The sequence below is a fragment of the Tenrec ecaudatus genome, chromosome 5 (genome assembly GCF_050624435.1).
Source record: "Tenrec ecaudatus isolate mTenEca1 chromosome 5, mTenEca1.hap1, whole genome shotgun sequence".
In the NCBI taxonomy this organism is placed as follows: Eukaryota; Metazoa; Chordata; class Mammalia; order Afrosoricida; family Tenrecidae; genus Tenrec; species Tenrec ecaudatus.
Window position 1 is genome coordinate 22341405 of NC_134534.1, and position 9297 is coordinate 22350701.

General features: G+C 44.3%; 1 non-coding gene across 1 annotated transcript; it reads left to right on the forward strand.

The window, feature by feature from the left end:
* The first annotated feature begins 7820 nt into the window (after positions 1–7820).
* On the forward strand, positions 7821–7946 carry LOC142449731 (U6atac minor spliceosomal RNA). Its single transcript, XR_012784846.1, has one exon. It is a non-coding gene; the product is annotated as a U6atac minor spliceosomal RNA (small nuclear RNA).
* The last annotated feature ends 1351 nt before the right edge of the window (positions 7947–9297 follow it).

The window sequence follows — 9297 nt, forward strand, 5'->3', positions numbered from 1 at the left end:
ATGTGTGTGTGTGTGTGTGTGTGTGTGTGTCCCTCAGTCACTGCCATCGAGTCAATGCTGCCTCACAGCGACTCTCTAGGGCAGGGTAGAATTGTCCCTGTGAGACTGGAACTGTTTTCAGAAGTAGAAAGCCTCGTCTTCCTCCTTAGGAGCAGCTGGTGGTTTCAAACTGGTGGCTTTGCAGATCACAGCCCAACGTGTAAACATTATGTCATCAGGTCTCCTCCACGTGTATATGTATGATCTGAATCATGCACACCTTTTAATAGGGATACATGTTTTAGAAGTGAGTACTCAACACCATAAGTAGTAGTTGTGGTCGGCTGAATATTGTCTATCCAAATATGTTCAGGTACTAACCTCAAAAACAATGAATGTTACCTATTGAAAGGCTTCAAAAAGTTCATGGGCAAATGAGCTTAAACGATGATGAATGGGGGGAGGGGGAGCACTAGAAGGGAGGGTGATTACACAACTCATTTTAAAAGTGATTTAACCATGGGGGGGTAAGTCTTCTAAAATTGATTGTGCTAATGAGTGTAAAACTCTTCTCGATATGATTAAACTATTGAATCATGAGATATGTGGATTAAGTGCCAATACGGGACTGACAGTTCAGGGGGGAATTGGGATAAGGGAAGGTGGGTGGGTAAGGAAGCTGTGTTAACAAACACAGGGACAAGGGAACAACATGGCACCCAAAATGGTGGTGAGGGGGGAGTGGCAGGCCTGGTAGGGAATGATCAAGGGTAAGGTTACATGAAGAAGAGGTATAGCTGTAACCCAGGTGGGGACGGAGCATGGTAGCAGGGCAGGAGGAAAGTCAAGGGAGATGGAGGAAAGAGCTAGGAGTCAAAGGGCATTTATAGAGGTCTAGACAAAGACATGTACATGCAAACATATATATGAGGATGGGGAAATAGATCTATGTGTCTATATTTATAGGTTTAGTATTAAGGTGGCAGAAGGACCTTGGGCCTCTACTCAAGCACTCCCTCAATGCATGAATACTTTCCTTTATTAAATTGGCACTCTACGATGCTCACCCTCCCGACACAACTACTGAAGTCAAAGCGAGTGAACAAGTAAATGTGGTGAAGAAAGCTGATGGTGCCCGGCTATCAAAAGAGATAGTGTCTGGGGTCTTAAAGGCTTGAAGATAAACAAGCGGTTATCTAGCTGAGAAGCAACAAAGCCCACATGGAAGAACACACCAGCCTGTGTGATCACGTGGTCCCGAAGGGATCAGTTATCAGGCATCAAAGAACAAAAAATCATATCATTAGCTGCACACCTCCATTATAAGATCGCCGAGGACAAATGGGTGCATAAGCAAATGTGGCGAAGAAAGCTGATGGTGCCCAGCTCTCAAAAGAGATAGTGCCTGGGGTCTTAAAGGCTTGAAGGTGAACAAGCGGCCATCTAGCTCAGAAGCAACAAAGCCCACATGGAAGAAGCACACCAGCCTGTGCAATCACGAGGTGCCAAAGGGACCAGGTATAAGGCATCATCCAAAAAAAAATACCATAGTGAATGAAGGGGAAAGTGCAGAGTGGAGACCCAAAGCCCATTTGTCGTTCACTGGAGATCACCTCACAGAGGGATTTAGGGGAGGAGATGAGTCAGTCAAGGTGTGATGTAGTACCGATGAAGAATACAGCTTTCCCCCAGATCCTGGATGCTTCCTCCCCCCAACTACCATGATCCGAATTCTACCTTGCAATATTGGATATTGCAGAGGATGTACACTGGTGCATATAGGAATTGGAGGCACAGGGAATCCAGGGTGGATGATACCTTCAGGACCAGGGGTGTGAGGGGCGATACTGGGAGAGTAGAGGGTGAGTGGGTTAGAAAGGGGGAACTGATTACAAGTATCTACATGTGACCTCCTCCCTGGGAGATGCAACAGAGAAGGGGGTGAAGGGAGACTCCGGATAGGGCAAGATATGACAAAATAACAATCTATAAATTATCAAGGGCTCATGAGGGAGAGGGGAGTGGGGAGAGACGGGGGGAACAAAAAAAAAGAGGACCTGATGCAAAGGCCTTAAGTGGAGAGCAAATGCTTTGAAAATGATTAGGGCAAACAATGTACGGATGTGCTTTATACAATTGATGTATGTATATGTATGGATTGTGATAAGAGTTGTATAAGCCCCTAATAAAATGTTTAAAAAACAAAAAAAAATAAAGAGATCTGCCTCATGAAAGTAAAAAAATAAAAAAACCAAAAAAATGGTTGTTGTTTTTTTAGGCGATGAAAATTTTCCATTATTTTTTTAAAATCTGCTTGTTAATGGCAGAAGATATTTTGCAGATCGGGCCCCTTTGGAAGGATCCTGAGAGATGTAGATGATCCTAGATCGTCTGAGTGAGCGGAATGCAATCCCAACAGCCTCTGAGGAATGCAGGGGGAGTCAGAACTGGAGGAGAAGACAGTAGAAAGATGAAATTTGAAAATGAAACAGGAGGCTTTGAGTGGCTACATGAAGCTGAAAATGGCCAGGAAATGTATGCTCCCCTCCAAGGCGTGTTGCCAGCTTGCCGCAGTCCAATGAAACTGATTTCACACTGCTCATCTTCAGCGCTGTAAAGGAGCAATCTGTGTTGTAAAGTCACACACTTGTGCCGATTTCTTAGAGCAGAAACAGGAAACTCACATAGTAGTTGTTCTCTGTGTTTTCCTTTGATGTGTGTGTGTGTGTGTCCTGTCATGGGCATTTCTATAGGAAGCAATCAGTTCACGATCAACTCTATCAGAACAAAGCATTTAAAGGGAGGAACAGGTAGAGTGTTCTATGTTGTTCTCTAGAACTGTAGACTCTCCTCTTCCAGGACCACCTCACCCTGGAGTATGGAGATCTGACCCCTTTCCTCCCCTGGAACATGTCTGATTCTGCTATTAATACCTAGCAAGTGTTTCCTCACCTGACACCAGTGCTGCTTCTCAATTCACAATAGGCCAGAACATGTACACAGGGATGGATAAGAGATGGGATCTCACAACACACAGAATCCAGGAACAGGAATGGGAATAGTGATACCAGAATGGTAGTGGGGAAAGGTGGAGAGGAAGGGAGAAAGGGGGAACCAATCACAGTGATTGACACATAACCATACACCCTTCTCCAGGGGTGGGGGAGAACAACAGAAAACATGGGGGAAGCGAGAAAGCGGTTGGTGTGAGATATGAAAATAATAACAATGTACAATCTATCAAGGCGTTATGATGTTACGAATGGGGGGGTGAAGATAAGCTGATAACAAGGGCTCAATATAAACTAAATGTCTAGAAAAGAGTGAAGGCAATATATGTACAAATTAGCCTGATGCAAGTGATGTTTGGATTGTGACAATGATTGTAAGAATCCCCCCAAAATGATATTTTAATTAAAATGTTTTTAATACTTAGCAGATGACATAACAAAAATCCATTCCTAAGAGCAGCACATAAGAAAAACTCAAAGACCCAGCCCAAATCCCACACAGAAAGCACATCAATGGCAGAACAAGCTCGGGGCTCTGCGTGGATGCCCATTCTCTGCTCGCTGGAGTCCCAGCGCTGGGATTCTGGGATCCCACCACTAACAAACGCCACAGGCTGACTGCATGGCTGGGAGCGTCTAGGGCAATAGCACACGCCTTGAAATGCTAAAGGCTGATCATGAAATAACCAAAGGAGACTGAGATGACTTATTCTAACATTGCCGCCCAACTGAGGTCTCTCACCCCTTCTCTGAGCCCTTGCCACCCTCTGTGTACGTTCATTCTGCTGTTCTTATCCCATCCCATCCTAATATAATTACTTGTTTATGAACCACCTCCCTGGCTAGACTTTGATTTCCTTAGCTTAGGTGCTGTATCGTTTTCCTTCTTTAGCCCGAGGCAGTGCCTGACATAGGGCATCCAATAAATGTTTGTTGAATTAAGTGAAATCAACTCCTGAACTTGAATTTTAAGACCTTTGCCTACCCAAGATAATAAGAATTTATTTTCTGGACTCTGCCTTCAAAGAACTTGAAGTGGGACCACATGATCGATCCTCCCCCAGGCTGTGCGCCAACATGAGATTTCATTCTGGGGAAACCTGTCTATCTCGGTTTACTTTGAGTTTCTCTTTCAAAGGGTCATGTTGAGACAGTGCCCTGGACCTCCAAATGAATTCATGATGAATGAAGAAAACATCATTCACATCCCCTAATTTTTCTCCCTTGTGGGGGGGGGGGGTCAATTCAAACCAGGCTAATGGTAGTTGCTGCAACTCCATCCCTTCCTTCTTGAAAAGCTTTTTCCTTCACACAAGAGGGAGTACAGGAACTTCTAACAGTTATTGAGACATCCCAACCTTAACTTTCAGTCATCCTTGAGAGACCTTGGGCATATGATCAGTCTGAACTTCACACATGTTGTGCTTATCTTTCTGACCTTATCTAGTTCCCCCATCCAGAAATGGAGAATAACACATTTATCTACCTAGTTAAGATTCTAGTGCGAATTATGGTAAAAACCAACAACAACTGTAATTAAGGGCAATGTAACTGAGAGGAATTACTGAGACCCAAATGAAGGCTGAACATGATAGTGGGACAAGAGGAAAGTAAGAGAAATAGAGGAAAGAACTAGGAGGCAAAGGGCATTTATCGAGATCTGAATACAGGCATGTACATATGTAAATATATTTATATATGAATATGGAGAAATAGTTCTGTGTACATATGTTTATAGGCTTAGTATTAAGGAAGCAGATGGACACTGGGCCTCTACTCAAGAACTCCCTCAACCCAAGAACACTTTGTTCTAATAATCCAGCACTCTGAGATGCTCAGCTTCCCAACACAACCACTAAAGACAAAGCGAGTGCATAAGCAAATGTGGCAAGAAAACTGATGGTGCCTGGCTATCAAAAGATATAGAGTCTGGAGTTTTAAAAGCTTAAAGATAAATAAGTGGGCATCTAGCTGAGAAGCAAAAAAACCCACATGGAAGAAGCACACCAGCCTATGTGATCATGAGGTGTCGATGGGAATAGGTATCAGGCATCAAAGACCCAGAGCAAAAAATCATAATGCGAATGAGGAGGATAGTGTGGAGTGGAGGCCCAAAGCCTATCTGTAAGCAACTGAACATCCCCACTATCATGACCCTAATTCTACCTTACAAATCTGGCTAGACCAGAGCATGACATGGGTACAGATAAGAGCTGAAAACACAGGGAATACAGGACAGATAAACTCCTCCAGACCAATATTGAGAGAATCCATACCAGGAGCAGAAGGGGAAGGTGGGGAGAGAAAGGGGGAACAGATCACAATGACCTGCCTATAACCCCCTCCCAGGGGGATGGACAACAGAGAAGGGGGTAAAGGGAGACGTCAGACATTGTAAGACATGACAAAATAATAATAATTTATAAATTATCAAGTGTTCCTGAGGGAGGGGGGAGCAAGGAGGGAGGGGGGAAATGAGCTGATACCAAGAGCTCAAGTAGAAAGAAAGTGTTTTGAGAATAATGTTGGCAACAAATGTACAAATATGCTTGACACAATGGATGGATGGATGGATTGTGAGTTGTATGAGTCCCCAATAAAATCATTTTAAAAAAAGACTGTAACAAAATTCTCAGAACAAACAAACCAACAAACAAAAACAACTGTAAAGTCTTTACCAGAACTCCTACACATAGCAAACACTCAAAAGTAGTCATTACTATTACCGTTAATTATTATACTAAAGATCCCTCACAAATGGCCAGGCCTAATGCTGCAAATACCCAGTTACCCCAGACCTGGAAGATACTACCCCCGGAATCTTACCTCTAGACACCCTGTCTAGAGATGTGCAAATGGCTTGTACGTGGCTGCTAACATAACAGTCGGTTGTTCAACCCACCAGTGTACTGAAAAGGCAGAGTTAAGGCCATATGTTTACAGTGGGAGATTACAGCCAAGAAAGCCCTATGGGGCAGTTCTACTTTGTAACACATGGGTACCCAGGAGTAGGAATCAACTCCAAGACAGTCAATGGCAATAGGAGGATCTCATTCACTGGATGTCTACCATCAAAGAGAGAGAGAGCTCATTCTTCATTACCAAATAAACCTACTATGTCCATTTGGATGGACCTCATGTATGTCCAGGAAGCTTCTCCCTTTCTTTGGCAGTGTACTATGGCTGACCCTTAATTTCCAGTCATTCCTTACCAATGGTCACTGATCATTTAGAGTCAAAGGCTCAAAACAACAACAAAAACAGCACAGGTGATGGACTACTGTAGTAACAAGGACCAGACTTACACTCCCATTGGAAACGTGGCGATACAGAGGAAACAATGGTTTTCAAGCTCTGCACATCAGAACCAGAGAGAGAGAGAGGCGAGTGTTTGTGGGCCTGAGCATCAGAGGAAGGAACTGCAAGGACAGAGGCAGAGGTTGCTCTGGAGACCAGCAGAGAGGCCCCTTGAGTCTGCAGCCAAGTAGAATCCAACTGCTGCCATTCGGATGCTTCCCCATGGAGTCACCAGGGCTGCTTAGTGGAGGGAAATGATCTTGTGATCAGCATTGATCTGACGGCTGCCTCTAACAATTTAGAAGCAAAACTAAGAGATCAGATTGTTTTCTGCAGGAAAAAGAAAATCTCAAGAAAATGTGTGTGTCTCCCAAATTACCTGGAATCCAATAAAATAGTATAACCATAATGAGAAATGGGAAAATATAACCTGATGAGGGTGTGAATCGATGGGAATAAACACATTCACGATATACTACAGAACTGGTAGAAAAATAAACACAAAAAAAGAGCGACATGAGCTGATTCTAACTTGTGGAGACCTCATGTGTTACAAAATAGACCTGAGCTCCCTCCATAAGCTTTTCTTGGCCAAAGCCTTTACTGAGTGGTTATACACTGGGCTGTGATCTGCAAGGTCAGTAGTTCAAAACCACTCACAGCTCCTACTCAAATAAACAGTCTCAGAAATCCCCAGAGGCACTAGCTGACCTTGAGTGAGATCACCAACCTTTAGCTTAGGTGGGTGTGGGTGTGGGTGTGGGTGTGACTCCTTATACCACCACCTGGGGGTTAGCTGACACATATGTAACCACTGGGCCATTGGGCTCCTAGATAGAGGCCTAGATTCCCCTCATTTAGTGGGAGGCTGAGGATTTGGCAGGCTGGCTGAGCTTCGAGAGGTAATTAAGTTTCTAAGAACCAAGGCAGAGCAGGTAAAGGTGCACAAGCGTGCACAACTCAGGAAGCAGAAATTCGCCTGCCAGGGCTCTGCAGTCCCATTTATGTGTCTGGTGGTACCTGATCAGCCTTTCTATAATATTGTACATCATATATCATAATACCATCCTTGAACCCATGTTCAATGGGTTATTAAATCCAACAAGCTGAAGCCTTCCTGAGAGCAGCAGCCTGGAGATAGTCTTTTTATTAGCTTTATGATCAGGAGATTGACCCACACCCCAGAAAACAAGCCCAGACAATGAAGGTGCCCTGGACATAATCTTCTCAATCTTCGCTTGGGTCTGGAGGAGAACACTGGCGAGGAGACTAACAGAGGGTCCCGGTGCTCCCTCTAGAGGCCAAAAATGTAAATGTCGCTAACCTAGAAGACGATTTTTTTTTTTAAAGAAAATAATGTGTTAAACTATAACAACATCACCAGAATTACCTCACAAAGTGATCGATTTAACAACATTCCTTTGATGACACAGTAGCCCAACAAACAGTACCTCTTGCCTTCCCAGGTATTTTGTAAGACACAATGTATTTGGATGTTTAAGCAGATGTTGCCTTTGAAACAACCAGTCTTACCTATGTCATGAAAGAAGAGCTTATCACTCCCCTTGACAAGGGGGAATAGACACGGGGGGCTTACAATAGGAGTATGGGTAAGACGTTGCCACCTAATTCATGTGTGGCATCTACCCACAGTTGTTAATAATAAGAAAAAACTAATTTCACAATGTGCACTGTGTAAATACAGCCAAGCTGTCTGTAACATCCTTATAGTCTCGTGGGATGATAGAATCAAATGGAGCCTCCGACAGCATCTTGCTTTGCCACCCAGAAAATCCCCGAATTTCCCACATCATGGAATCATTTCTAAAAAGCAGAACCACCATGGAGCGGCAGGGCCTTTGAGAGTTCTCTGATTTTTGCTTTCTTTTTTACTTTTAGTCTATTCAGCGTGAAGTCATTTGCAATCTATCTTCGAAAGCAGCTCAGGGCGAAAGTGCGCTGTCCAGAGTTTCCTCCAGGAGGCAATGCTACGGAAGCTTGTGTCCCAGCACTCTGCAAACCCAGAGCGGCTCCCTGCTGGGTTTGAAGGACATGGGGAGGGACATGGGGAGGGCGAGCCATCACAGAGAAGGAACGTCGCCAGGTTCTTCATGTGGGTGATAAGTCTGCTCTTTTGAAGATGGAGGATAATGAAAGATCAATTCTCATGCTTGAAGCGAACAGGAAGTTATAACTTATACGAACTCCGATGGACATGAGAACAGACAGTAAGCCTGCGGGGGAGTTGCTCGCCGCTCCTCCACCCGTACATCAGCTGGCCCACGTGTTCTTGACCTGGCAGCTCGCGTTGCCCTGTCCTCTGGTAACTAAACTGAAAAAAAGCCTCACTGACAGCCAGACCATTCTGACTCACCTTGACTCAATAGGATAGAATGGAGCTGCTCCTGTGGATTTCCAAGTCTGCAAATCTTCCTGGAGGAGACAGCCTCAGCTTTCTTCCATGCAGTGGCTGATGGATTCAAACTGCTGACTTTTTGTCTAAAAGCCCAACCTGTAACCCTCGAGGCCACTGGGCTCCTTCCTGTCCTCTGATAACAGGACCACGATTTTCTTGAGGAAACCTGTCTTATCCATTCTCTGCCCATGTGTTTGGGTGCAGTTAATTCTACTTCCCTATCTAGACGTGGGCATGTGAACCAGAGTGCTCTTGGCTACCATACGTGTTTCAAGGATGTGTACAGGCTTTTGTTAGAGCCAATCAGAGGAAAAGGGTCTCATTTTTTTTGTTTTTGGTGGTGGGGGCTGGGTCTTCAAACTTCAGCTTCTGGGACTCTTCCCCCTGCCCCCCACCTCTGGCAAATGCTTACCAAAGAGTAAAGCCAGAAAAGAGAACGTGCGGAACTCCTCCTCCTTTTTATGTAATTCCCCCAATTTAATGGTTCAGTCATGTTACGAATATTTGTGCAGTAATCATCACAATCAATTCCAGAACATTTTCTTATCTTACTCATGTTTTTAAATCACTTTATTGGGGACTCATACAACTCTT